The sequence below is a fragment of the Mauremys reevesii genome, linkage group 13 (genome assembly GCF_016161935.1).
Source record: "Mauremys reevesii isolate NIE-2019 linkage group 13, ASM1616193v1, whole genome shotgun sequence".
Taxonomy (NCBI): Eukaryota; Metazoa; Chordata; order Testudines; family Geoemydidae; genus Mauremys; species Mauremys reevesii.
The window spans coordinates 42315707-42330235 of record NC_052635.1 but is presented as its reverse complement, the minus strand read 5'-3'; the positions used below and the strand labels follow the sequence as shown (position 1 = coordinate 42330235).

Below are 14529 nucleotides of genomic sequence, written 5' to 3'. Positions count from 1 at the left end.
AAATAAAAATATTTAACTGAATTATGATAAAAGCAGGAGAAAAAAAGATGCTGACAGAAGTTTTTCTCTCTGTCTTTTGTTCTTTCAACTCTTAGTTTTTCCCTTTTTTGGATACATTTCCCTCTTCCCCTCCCCACCCCCCCAAAGGAGCATGAAAAATAAAATTGAAAGCCTGGGGAATACAATATCTCCTCCCAAACAGAAGTGAAAAGTACAGATGCAGACATTTATTTACTGAAACTGGGATAACTCGATCTTAAAAAAGTGTGTCTTGTTCAATTGCCTCTGTGCACCCTGGGACCTGGAAAGGCACAGGAAAGCCAATCCTTTGCTATAGTTTTGAAATCCTATCTGATGCACATGATGTATGAAGCTGCACAAAGAATCTATTCCAGTGGATGCAGGCTGCTCCAGCAGTTCAGCTGCACCATTTCACTGCGGAACCATGTAGGCAGCGTGCAGAAATTGCCTGGGCTGTGCTTTCCCAGGGTCAGGAGAAAATGAAGTCCATAAAGACAATAGTTGCCATTTGTCCTCTTTCAGGGTTATAACCAAGTCTTGTGTAAAAGCGGCACCTTGTTTGCAGTATGTGCGTTTAGACTTGTATTTCACACTTCCTTCGTTTTAGGCTTCCCTGAAGGCTCCTTTGTGCTGCTGTGGGGTTTGACCTTGCAAACTGTTTGCGGATGTTTGTAGAGGAGTGAATCTGAAGGCTAAGTATCTGGCAACAGAGGTTGTGTGCAGCTGCGCTGTGCCCATTGGGACACCCTGACACACTGCGCATGGAAACAGCAAAGGCCAAGGTCAGGTTTAAAAGGATTTGGGGGAAAGATTAGCATTGCTTAGATGCAGACATTTTTTTTTTTTGGTGGCATCTAGGAATAGTGCCCCTGAACGTCTGAATTAAATTAACTCTGTGAACACACACACACACACACACACGCACACACACACACACACACTGCACTATAATAGAATTGTATAGCTTCTCTTTTTACCATCCCTCTTCAAAACAGGAATTTCTTACTATACAATTGTAGTCTATGTATGTATTTCTGAGAGTAATAGTATATGCTTATTGCTGAATTCCACCCCTGGAAAGGACCTTGAGACCATCTGGCTAACCTCTTTAATAAAGCAAACAAAAACCACAGGGCCAAATTCAGGACTGCAGAAAAGCAGGTACAATCGTGTGCACTGAAGTGAGTGGAATTGCACGCACCAGTTGTCTCCCAGCTACTGTTGCCAATGCAGAAGTTTGGGTCCTTGGGTTTGGACTATGTCGTTGTTTGGGATGGGGCAAACAAATAGATTAGATTCAGAGCAGTCAACATCTAAAACAAATAGATTAGATTCAGAGCAGTCAACATTTCCACTCATTTTACTCCTTAATGATAAAAAGCAACCTGCCAGCGTTTTGTCACCTTGAAAGGTAGCACAGGCAACATAAAAGGTGTGCAAGAGCTTACAGGAGCCCTGTTTTGTGTGTGAAGGTGAGGGAGGAGACTGGCCAAGAGTCATAGGAATTTGAGCTCTCCCCATCCTTTTCCAGGCTAGGCTACAAACTGACGTCTGGGCCATGTGAGGGCTTCATGTTTTCAATCTTCCCTTCATTCTAGTACCACCAACTTAGGTTGGCCTGTCCTGTAAATCTCTGATTAGCCAGGCTTGCAAAAATGGCTTCAAATGGCTAAGGCTAGCAAAAATGTTTCTCAGCTGCCATAGGAGTGCTAGTAGGAAAGATTGCTCATAGATGTGGTTTTTTAAGGAATTTCAATGGGAACTAGGTGCCTAGTTCCCTTAGGTTCCTTTGAAAATCCCAACTTACGCCTCCCTACTTCCAGAGCCCAAATATTTTCCTCCTCAACAGCCTTAATGCAGCAGAAGGAATGTGGGGTGTGGCGAGGTTGGGGGTCCCTTGAGGGAGGCAAGAAGACTGGATCAGACAAATAAATCTTCAACAATAATATAAACCATATAAACAAGTCACTTTGATATGGGAAAGTTTGGTTGATTCTAGTTCCGCAGCTGTCCAGAAAATGTGTGTCACTGGAGCTGTCTTTACCAGCATTTTACAGCAAGAACACAAAACTGGCCTTTTTTTCCTTTCCTTTCCTTTCCAGTAACCTGCTCCTATGGACCAAGGAATACTATTGTGTTGTAATATAAAAAGTGAAGATTTGCTTATTGAGTGCAGAGCTGGGTGAACAATGCAACACTCTATTAATGAATATTCAATCCAATTTGAATTGCAATTTGATTCTGTTGCAACCCTTTCCGTGAACGTTTGAGCATACAAGATTTACTACAATGAGGACGTAAATATACATTCAAAAGCAAATTCTGAATTGCACAATTAACGGCTAACAGTGAATTTTTGAATTGTGGATTTCAAAGTTTACACTTGAATAAGCATTTTGAAATTGAGATTAGTTACATACAGCAAATTGTCCAGTCAGGGGAAAGAAGCCATATCATGTGAGTCATGGAAGCAATTGAAACAATGTGAATTTCTAATAATGACTGTTCACAATGCACAAACAATCTGCAGACTAAGAATTATTTGCTAAAGTAGTCAGCAAACAATTTAGAACAATGAATACATTGGAGGATTTCGCACTGTGCTTGCAGAGAATTCACAAGCAGAAAAGGAGGTGAAACTCATTGAATAAGGTTGAAATTTTTAAAGAGGCCCAAATCTAATTGGCCTAAATTATTAATTACAAATGATTCATCCAGCACTAATTGAGCGTCCTGTTTTGCTGAGCTAAAACCAACTCTATAATGTCCTGTTAACCTACTGGGCTCATCTCCAGAGCAAGTTGTACTGTGGTTTCCTCTCGCATTTCTCCACTTCTCTTTGAGCCGGTCTTCCCTTATTCTTTCTTTTACAGAGAGGGAAAAAGAAGGGGATTTTAAAACCAGAACAAGTTTTGAGGATTTCTTTTGTTCCTGACATATTTGATGTGAGAAAAACTAAAGAACCTGAGCTGCAACTGAGAACACTGCTCAAATTAGCATATAATTGCTTGAAGAAAGATTTAACAGATAGTTCTGACTGCAGGTATCTGTACCTGTGACAAATGATTTCTGAAATTAGATTCAAGGAACATCAAGCTTTCAAAGGGTCACTTTTCTAGGGCTTCTATTTTATTTCCATATGCAAAAGAAAGTTGTGTTTTTGTTTTTTTTTTAAAAAGTTTATTTAAGGCAAAATATTAATGAGCGAATTGGGAAAAGATTGAAGCGTTTTGTTTTAAAAGGACTGATTCTTGAAGCCATAAAGTATGAAAGAGAGGAAGGGAAACACTTCATGGGGAAGACCCACAATATCATCTTAGACTTTAAAGCTGGTCCAACAGGCTAAGCATTTGAGAAAAAATAGTAGAGCATAAAGCTGTTTGTGATAAGTTGCACCTCTTATCGGCAAACTGTCATCTGTCTGGAGTGAGAACATTTTGTCCACCCTACCAAAACAAGTCAGAAAAATGGGATAAAAACAAAAGTATAAATCAGAATGGAAGCTGGACACAGAACTTAAATGATGGCAATTGCCTGGCCAGGATCACTGTACAACTCAATGGCAGATGTGACATGGTATTGTCACAATGGCAGATGGTATTGTCGACTTTAGGTTAGGAATCATGTGTGAGCATATGTTGGGCATAAGGACAGGCACCCAGACACATTGCCACATTCGCTACTCAGTCAGCTAGAGGTTGGGGCCTCGGCACCCGGCCTACGTGGCATCTGTAGGCCCACAGAACTGTACCACGCTATGGAGCGGAGGAAGGTGGAAGGTGCCTTTCAGCACTGCAGGTTGTTTTATGCCGCTGGCCCACAGAATGCTGTGTTCCTTTGCAGACTGCAAAGTGGTACAAAGGTCAACAGTGCAGACACAAACTGCATCCTGCACCGAGCCCAACTCTGCAGCCTCTGCATTGCATAAATCTCCTCTTGATTTCAGCTGGAGCTGCATGGGTGCCGTCACTGCCAACTCGGGCCCTTGATGTTTACAGAAATAAATAAATAAAAGTTCTGAGAGATTCTTTAGTGCAATTTCTGAGGAGGGAGTGAATTGACCTAACTGCTGCAGTAGCCCTCTTGGTCACTGTGTCTCCCTCCCTACACACCCCCTTCCACAGCACAAATGGTTTCCTGGTGGATACGCACAGCCATGGATCCGTTATCCAGCCCATCTCACCCTGCTTCCAAAACCACCCTTTGCACTGGGGTGCACAGAGCCCTTCTGGAGCTGTGCTCACTGAAATGCAGGAAGTACATGTCCCTGGAGCAGGATCTTCATTCCCCATCATGCATGTGTGCACACATGCACACAGCAGAATATTGCATTGGTCCCATGCCTTCTGGGTCTTCTATGAGAAGAAGCCTTCTGGGGGTTATGGGAGGAAAACAGGGCACAATTTATTCCCATGGTTTATTGTCCTCCTCCATCCATCCTCCAGGAGTTCTTAGCCTTAAAAGGGCCAGTGGTTGGATGACCCTGGTCATTAGCATTGTGTGTCATGTAGAAGATCGTGGGGATCAGGCTATGTGGAGGCTACCACAGTTATATTTGTGCTCCTGATACATGGAAAAATACCTGTGATTCACAGACATGCTATTGTGGTAGCCTCTTGGTATTTCAGCTGCAGTGCAAAGCAGTCGCTCTGAAATATCACTGGGGATCAGCAGTATTAATGCTCCCCCAAACATAACCCATGATCTCAGCAATACAAAAACCACTTATAACTGGAGGCATGCACCAAATTTAGAACTTTGGAGCAGTGGGTTGCTCAAGCATCTTAGTTTAGATCCAGGAAGGATGAAAGAGACAAGAGGGTGCAGAAAATACTGGCACTGATTTAGAGTCTATTAGCCAGATTGCACCTGATGTTCTTAAGTGCTATTCTTCCTCACTTCAACAAATGTAACACTGTGTTCCAGCCAGTCAGCCAAGTACACCTTGCCATAAGCAAGACCTGGATCACTTCCTGAAAAATTAGCTTTTCAGATTCATCAAGCTCATTGTGCTTTTATCAGCAGTTAAGCCACTTAAACACCTAACTACCTGTTTGTAGACACAAGAACAATGAGGGTAGATTTTTATGGTGTCCTCATAGGGGGGAGACCCTTTTTAAAAGGCACTTAGGGACCAAAAAAGATTTATACTGGAGAGGAATGAGGAGTCTAATCCATAAGGTCCCTCTTGAAGATCTTGTAGACATCCATTATGTTGAAAAGCTCTGCAGTCTGATGCTAGAAACATTAAATCTATACAAATGTGCCAGGATGGAAACCTAAAGTTTCACTTGTGAGTTCCCCCATCTGAATGAGGGGTTGAATGATTGGAAGAGGAAAATATTGAAAAATACCAGGGAACTGTTAATTATAAAAACAAAACAGCACCTACCAGTAGACTGGTAGACCTTCAACGTCATTGTTCAGAGATGTTTTGCAGTTCAGCGCAGGGGCAAATTGCCATACTGTTTAGTTAGGGGGGCTTGTTTCAATGCAAGCTCAGGAGCAAAAGTCAGCAGTCACCTGTCTGTATTTTAACCCCAATGGTAACATGTTGAAAGCCAAGACAGTCTTTGAAGACTGAATACAAAAGAAAGCATGCAGCTGAGAGAATTCAAACACAGTAAACCATTTCATACCTGGCGTCACCTCATTGGCTTCAGGAATGAACTTAGCTCCATCATTATAACATCAACATTTTAATTAATTAATTTGATCTATCTACTCACATTAACGAAGGGCAGATCTCAAGCAATTCACTCCCCACGACCCCCCCGGGGTCCATAATAGCCTCAATCTGATGACATTCAGGTCACACTGCAAAGCCGTCTTCTTCCCCAGGCATTTGAAACAGGAAGGAATGGTAAGAGTGAGGAACCATTGGAAGAAGGGGATTTGAGATTCTGAGTTGGTTGGTTTGCTGCTTTTGGATTATAGTATTAGTTTGGATATTCATTTGGGGGCAGTCTTAGGTTATGGCTGGGGCATCTAGAACACAGAGAAAGATACTCTTTTTTGAGAGACAGAGAGAGAGAGTGTGTGTATCTAAATGAATAAATAATATCCAAGCCTTTACTGTAGCCCCTCAAAGGGTAAAATAAAAAACACAGGGCCCTGAACCTGAATTGCCTGGATTAAATACGACGCCGTTAAAAATATTTAGCCAAACCTCAGCACTTGTGTCCAGCAACAAGTTCTGCTTTCAGAAAGACTAACCTGTTGTCAGCAGCACCAGTGAAGGGCTGGGATAAGTGATAGGAATTTACTTTCTCGCAGTTGGCTTCTCCTGGTGGGGCCCTGGCTGGAACCCAAAGCTGCCCATTTCAGACAGAAGCAAGGAAGACAACGGTGGCAAATATCAAAATGTCATTCATCGCATGCCCTCTTGTGACAGCAGGGGTTAATCAAGTCTACGGTGTGTATGTGTATCTAGCGTATATGCAGCAGTGTGTATAGACATACGGCGTGTGCTGGGAGAGTGGGAAGGATACCTCTTGAGGCTATCTTCTCTCCACATTATGTGGAGCGGGGTGCCACACAAATTCTATTAATTACTTCTCTGGAAATCTTGGCAAGCCCAGGGGAGTCAGCAGTTAATCAGCTCTGTGTTACTGCACACCCCCGCAGGTAATGGAGCCTGACTGCAGAGTTTCAGGGAGACATGTGGCAGCATCAGATCATAAAGAAATGCACTCTCCTATGCGCGTATGCACTTCGTCTAGTTTGTGGAATGCTAATCTTCTCTCTTGGACCTCATTTGCATATTTAGCCCTTTCTGTGTGAGGGATTCCTGGGCTCACTAATTAGACTGTTTGTTTATTTCAGGACAATTTAGAAGCCCTTTATTGGCCTTTTGTGTTCTAATTTAGCTTTGTGCACTAATCTAGCATTTTTTACTGAATAGTTTGAAGATCACACTAAGGTCATGGTCATCGTGTCTCCTGCCTTTCTCAGCCTTCAGAGACACTGGGGAGTTGAACTTATGTTTTTTGTCGTTGATTGGTTGTTTTTTTTTTTAATAAGCATTAACTTATTCTGTGCCTACTGACAATAAATCCAAAGGAACCAGGTCCGGAATTTTTAAAGAGGTTTACCCAAGGGAATGTCAATTACCTCTCCCTTCCCACACTGCAGACATTCCCTAGCACTTACAGATTCAGGCTTTGTTTTGAGACATGCAACTGCTTTGCTACAGTTATTCGTCTTGCACTTGAAGGTGAGCAAAAAAGACTTTCATAAGTAACTGTTGAAAGACAGGGGATGGGAGTGTAGCGCCGTGGCCCCAGTAATGCAATAAAATTGTGGATTTCAAAAAGTGTGTGTGTGTGTGTGTGTGTGTGTGCTTTAAAACACAGTAGGCCAAATCCTAAAGTGCTCACTCAGGTCAAACTCCCTTTGGCTTCATCTGGAGTTTGGCCTCGCTTAGGAGTTTAGGATTCGGGCCAGTGTTTGAGAAATTAGTTCCTTCTTCGCATTTCATGATTGCCAAGACCTGAGTCCACATTTCTGTGTCCCCTCTTCAAGAGCTGATGACATCACTGGCAAGCACGAGGAGCAGGACGTTCCGCTGCACTCCCTGTTCTGTGGGAGAGGTGTTAGTGGTGTCATTGGATTTGAAGGGGAAACACAAGGACCTTGAATTCAGGCAGGTGAAGGAGGAGCTTTTTCTAGTATTAGACCCAGTTTATCCCTGTAGCTGTGCTGAATCCAGTGGAGTCACCAATGGGATGAGTTTGGCCTATGTTGCCTTAGAGTGAAATAACGTTGCCTTGAAGCAGACGCTTTTATTCCTGATCAAAGGGGCACCCAAGCACTCTGTCCTCCGCTCTCCGCAGCCCCCTTTTCATACCAAACATCTCTCTCCTTGTGTGTTTGATGCTCTTTCTTTTGCATTGAGATCCACTGCCCATGTTACCCCACCCAGTTGTCCCCATTATCCTAACCTAGCCCAGTTTTTAAATGTGGACCTGTAATGAGGTATATTAGCCTTTAAAGAGTAGAGGGGGCCAGAAGACCCCGTTCCAGGGAGTTGGAATGAACAAAGGCCCAGGAAATGGCCTGGTAATGGAAGAGAAGAAGGAGTTAGGGAATTAGGAGTTGGCTGGGGGGAACCTTCAGGATGCTGTTTCTTTAAGGGCCCGGGATTGGAAGTCCTGTGGTTTAGGGTGGGTCAGGGGTCCCCACTATTCCAGCCAGCCTGGAGAGGGGCAGTATGCAGGCTGCCCTCACCCTCAGAACACGGGAGGGCAGGAAGCTAGATCCAGGAGGCTAAACTGCAGGGAGAAACAGCTCTGAAAGGTGATGAGCAGGCTGTGGCAGGGGAAGAGCTCTATGGGGATGGCAGGAGAGCCAGAGCCTTTGGATTGCAGTGATGGACTTTACTGCTGGGACTGTTTGGCACCATTTGCAGGCATGAAGCCAGCCCCAAGTGAAGGCGGGGTGGGGGGGGATGTATAAGAAAGGCTCTGGGGAATCTGTAAGGGCCCTGAAGAGGAAGAATAGAGGGAGGTTGCTGCAAAGACAACTCTGGCCATGAGGGACCGCTCTGGAAGAGGCAGTGCTGTTGCAGGCAGCCTTACTGGGATGTGAAAATCCCAATGCTCAGACGGACACATAAATGCCCTTTTTAGGCACCCAAGTGCCGATGCGAGGATCCAAATGCAGAATTTTAACATCCTTTGAAAGTCCAACATCTAGAAATTGGCCTAGGATGTCCTTTAAATCTTATTTAGCCTTGTTATTTCTCTTCAATCTCTTTTTGTGTTCTTCCTTGAGGATTTTTCTGTTCCTCTAGGCAATAGAGATCTCTGATTTCCTTCTCTCAGCTCTCTCTCTGGGACCCTTCACTTCTCCTTTGGCTCTAACTTTCCTGCTTTCTGGCTTGTCAGTTTCACACAAGTCAAAATATTCTGAAAGCAAAGTTGAAGGAGATTCTTCACTCTCCCCAGATGACAATCCAGACACAAATAAAAGCTCCAGTTGGAAGAAGGATGGAGTTAGTCAAACATATTTGTCCACTTTTAAGAGAAACGTCCTGGTATTCTATTCCTAGTGCAGAATTATACTGTCAAATGCACGCATGCAGCTGAGCTTATCTATGAAGACTGATTTAAGAGAGGTCTGTTGGCTGCTAAAATGCTTAACTAAAATGCTCTTGATATTCTTTCATCATATTCCCAAATGAGTTTAACTCTGGATCCTCAAGCCTACTGCTTTTCAGAGCGTGGCGGGCCCCACAAGGGGATGTGATATGGACAAAAAGAACCATTCAGTTCATAACACAACCCAGCATGCCCATTTAATTTCTCCCATTAAATTTGTTGCAAAAGCACAATTTTTTCTACACTTTTGATAGGAACAATTGGCATTCTGCAGACATCTTTATGTAGGCAGCTGGCCAGAAACACGTGTTTGTAAAAATAGATCTGCTAATGTTAAGTTCCCACTGAAAGCTTCTGCATTAGGGACTCTGCATGGATTTTGGACAATCCCTGCAAGATTATTGTTCCATTAAAAAAAAAAAAAAGTAATCCTGTGGCACATAGTCCAGCTCTTGTGTTTCTTAGTATTTGAAAGGAAAACATACCCGTTTGCATCAGCCTGTCTCAGTCTGAAATCTCAGAAGCTAGGTGCTACCACTCAGCATGGACAAACTTCTAGCTATCCAGCAATCTAGACTTCTATAAGAATATAGGAAGAGTAATCTGATACTGTCTTTGGAAATGTCAGACTTCATGGGTGAGTAAAATAGTTTGTTTTCTTCTGTTTATCAATATTATGTGAGAACAGACTTGAAATTGTTTATGAATGGATAGTATCAAGTGATATGCAATCCATTTGCTACCCAGGCATATGCCCAGCAGCACATGCATGCATGCACACACGTACATACACACAAACACACACCGGGATGGTAGCCACAGCAGACATATGCATAGTGCATGGGAACAGTGTATGGGAACTGAGTAATGCAAAAACCAATACAGAAAACAATGGTCTGAGATGCCATATTGTTTGCATTGATCACTCTGCAGGTACCTATCTATGTCCATGCATTCTGGTTGATAGTCCAGATCTTGATATATTGGCCTCAGTACAGGAAAGATCAAGTCCCCAAGAATCACAATATATGAAACAGATAAACCCCAAATATAACACGACAGCCATCACCATGTGTACGAGAACTTGTATTCCCCATATTATGGTTAATGTCTGTACCCCAAGGAAATAGTGAGGCTGGGATATTGAGATATGGATGTGTCCTAACAATAGTAAACACGCTTCTGCTAGACGCTTAGTAACCTCTGGACGCAGATGAGTGCATTTTACAGCTTTGACATGTCATAGGGTGTATTTGAAAGGCAGTACTCGCTTTCTTCCCCACTCTCCACACCCACGTGCATTACTGCCTGTGTTGTTTTTCTCTTATTGTGCCAGCATGAACACTTAAGGCATTTTGAATGTTATAAAGAGCATTACTTGCACTCATTTCCTGAGCTAAGCAGAGTGTATTTCATGGCAGCCTGGAGCCCTAGGCATTCATGTTATACCCTTTTGAAAAAGTTTTTTTTTCCATCACCTTCTACACCCTCAAAATGCAAAACACATGCTAGATTTCAGGTAGCGATGGGCGTCAGCAAAAACCTTAGAGCTGAACATTCTCTGAACATTGGGAACATTTGACATCCAAGTTGGATCCCTATCTGAATTTCACACATGGCCTGGCCTGAGACAAAATCTCAGATTCAAACACCTCGGACATTTGAAGGATTTGATTTCTGGATCCAGACCAACCAGTTAAATTCAGTTCTAGTCAGGAATTTTGTTAGGTACCCCAGAAATCAGATCGGGTTCGTTGGAAAGATCATTAAGGCCTATTTCAAAACACGTGGGGCTGACTGGTGATTTTGCATCAAAATCAGTCAGAATTCATGGTTTTAATGGAAAATGAAGTGAAAGTCAGTGATATGACTGAGTTTCACTTTGTGCTTTGAAGTTAATTTGAACCCCAAACTAAAAGCAAACCTCTGGGGGAGTGAAACTCAGATTGAAACTAAAGAAAATATTCACTCGAAACCCCCTGTGAAGGAAAAAAAACTACTGAGCTCTACATTTATCCTTGTCATGGAAAGTCCTTTTCAATCATGTACAGAGTTACACGTAATAGATTTCTTTAAACCAATTAATACTATATTTACAGAATTGCCATCCAGTAGAAATCTAAGTCAGGTCAAAATCAAGGACCACTTTGATGCAGGAGAGGATGGATTCAAGATGAGTGGAAGAAAAGTACAGTGAATGATTTCTGGAAGGAATTTAGAACAGTAATGGATGAAGTTTTCAGATAAATAATAGCCTAAAAGCGATGAAACATTATAGTTTCAATTACAATTGTGCTCAACCACCCAGGAGATAATTCAAACAAGAAAAAAATCGCTGGATTGCCATCCTCAGTATAGACGTACAATTTAATTCCACTTACTGTAGGTTCACTGCATGTATTTTGAATCAGATACATTTGTTAGTGTGCAAAGATCTGAAACATGTGTGTTCCTTTTATCAATGTGACAGCCAAAATCTAAAGGAAAACCCCCTTAACTTTAGATCAGTCTGCCGGTGCTGAGTTTATTTACTGTAGATATTTCTTATTAAATATTTTTGTCCACCAGGATCATCTCTTGAGATGGCCTGTCTCATTTTTTCAGGGGATACAGAACACAGCCAAATCCATTCACATATTCCATCGTTCAGACCAGGGCTGGCTCCAGGCACCAGCGCAGCAAGCAGGTGCTTGGGGAGGCCAACGGAAAGGGGCAGCAAGTCCAGCTATGCGGTGGCGGGTCCCACAGGCCCTCTCGGAGGGAAGGACCCGCCACTGAATTGCCACTGAAGAATGAATGAAGAATGGGCAGCAAAATGCTGGAGCCAGCTCTGGTTCAGATTTAACAAATGAATTACACAAATAAATTAGGCACTTTCATTAGAATAATTAAACCCTTAGTGTAATTGCTACATCTAATATATAATATTATAGCACAACATATATCTAATTATACAACATAAAAGCTTTCACATGCAAATGCTGTCTATTTTAAGGGGACACACTGTAATTTTTCAGATTTTTTGGGCCAAATTCTGCCCTGTGAAATCCTAATGAATGCCCTTGAATTTGGCCCAGCAAGAGGAGAATTTGCCACAACTCTATTTAATCTGAAAAATAGGCAGATTATGTATTCTGGAGAAAAAAAGTATATCGTCACTGAAAACTAACTCCACCATAAAGTATGTGGGCCTAATTTGCGCACGTGCAGCTGAGAACAGAACGACACCCTGCAACGCTATAATTCCAGTTCCAATGACATCTTCTCTATTGCCAATGCTTTCAAGCCATTTGAATCATCTGAGAATCATCCCTGGGAGATCTTAGCCCAACCTCTGACATAGTTGTCCTCAAAATAATATGGCAGCAAATGAAAGAGGTTTTCTATTACACCTCTACCCCAATATAACACGACCCGATATAACACGAATTCGGATATAACACGGTAAAGCAGTGCTCCGGGGGGGGAGGGGGCTGCGAACTCTGGTGGATTAAAGCAAGTTTGATATAACGCGGTTTCACCTATAACACGGTAAGATTTTTTGGCTCACGAGGACAGCGTTATATCGAGGTAGAGGTTTATTTGATAAACCCCTCTCCTCTACACAGCATTTTCCAGTTTCTGAGGTTTTTCTTGAAATTGTGAAACAAATATTGGCTATTTAAAAAAAACCCTAAACCATCCAACCACACTTAGTATTTGCAAACACACTACAGTCAGGTTATGAGGCACATAGACAATGAGAATCCTTCCTATTAGTTATCCCAGTGTTGAGAATTATCTGGAGTTCTTCTGGGCCCCTTAGCACTTCTCAAATTTTAGCCCTGAAGTCTTTGAGTATGAAGATGCAGCCTGCTATCATTGTAACTAGAGTGGAATATAGGAATGTTTGCTTCACCTTCCGCATCCAGCCTTTAATCCAGGACTCTTCCCAGTGGCCCAGGAAGTGTAGTCCCTAAGTGTGAAAACTTAATGAAGAAAGCAAGTCCTTTGGAGGCCAGGACTCAAACAGCATATTGTTCAGATATAATGTCACTAGTTCCTGGATAGGTCATCTGACTGGAAGAGGAAATTTTTAAAAGCTTTTCTCCTCCTGTTATCCGTATCATTGCAGGTCACATTTCCCTAGAGGTTAACTCTGTTGGCTCCAGGACACAGGCATGCAGTAGAATGAGGGGCGTGCAGAGGGAATGAAGGGGCAGTTGGCCCTTGACATATTAAATTGTTAAAAGATCTAGAATCCACTTTGGAAAGATGGTCTGAGGCAATATCTATCCCAGTGCTAAAACAACGTGAGCTGATTTCAAAAAACGGCTGTTAGATACAGGGCATTCTTTTGCATGCACTAATACAGGTAATTAATATAGAATAGGAGTCAGTAAAAGCAAGCCATATTGGAAGGAATACTTTCGTAAATACTATATGACTTTGCAAAAAATATATTTAAAAATTAAAAACATCCATGGAGGGCTGGATTCTGCTCCCATTACATTCCATCTCAAAGCTCCCACTGATGTACTGGGAGCAGCATTAGCCACTAGTTATCTTCTTTTGCTGTAGCTTCTGCTGAAGAAACTTACAAAATATGGGCTTTCCCTCACCCCATTGGCCGGGGTAAGTCCATCCGCCTGTAGAAAGGACCTTTTGTCACAGAGTCAGGATTTCAGGGGCATATTAGCTGATCTGAAGCTTTTTACTTGTGACTTTGCTCTGAGACATTGTTTTTAACTGATATTCCCACCCTGCGTGCCTTGGCTATAGCTGGGATTGTAGACCGTGCCATGCTAGTTAGAGGGGCAGTAGTGTTCCCTGTGAGACTCCACTGCCTCCCTCACCAGAGAGGAAAGAGTCCAGTTCCTAATACGCCCTCCATGTGAAAGCTGAGAACAGTTCCTCAATGCTCCCAGCCTCAGGTTGCTTCTCTACTCAGTAATTAAGCAGCAGTATCCATTAAACCACACCATGTGCCCCCTTGTTAGAGTTTCTTGTCTTACTCTGTACTTCTAAGTTATTTATATTTCCAGCAGCTATAATTGAGGAGTCTCTTTCGAGCTAGAAGCAAAGATCTGGAGAGCTATTTTACACACCTCATTATAGATTACTTCCCCTCCCTCCCCCACCACAGCTGCTAAATCATTAAGGGCTAAACCTGAGAACCTGCTGGCAGGTGCTGAGCACCCTGAACTCTCATCACTTGTCTTCACTGGTGGGTTTTTTTACCCTGTGATAATGGATTGTCAGTTAACTCAAGGTAGTTCATGCCTTTGCACAGTCTAGTCTGGACACTCCCCAAGTGAAACAGTCAGGCAGATGGATGGAATTTGAGGGCGCTTATTTCATCACAGGAGGTGCTCAGGCCCCAACCCAGCAAAGCACTTAAGCATGTGCTGAAGTCCCATTGAAATCA

At 42.7% G+C, this 14529-nt stretch overlaps 1 long non-coding RNA gene across 5 annotated transcripts in view; it reads right to left on the bottom strand.

The window, feature by feature from the left end:
• Positions 1-14529, bottom strand: part of LOC120380573 — an 84038-nt gene that overhangs the window by 31057 nt on the left and 38452 nt on the right. The gene's annotated exons all lie outside the window — the stretch shown is intronic.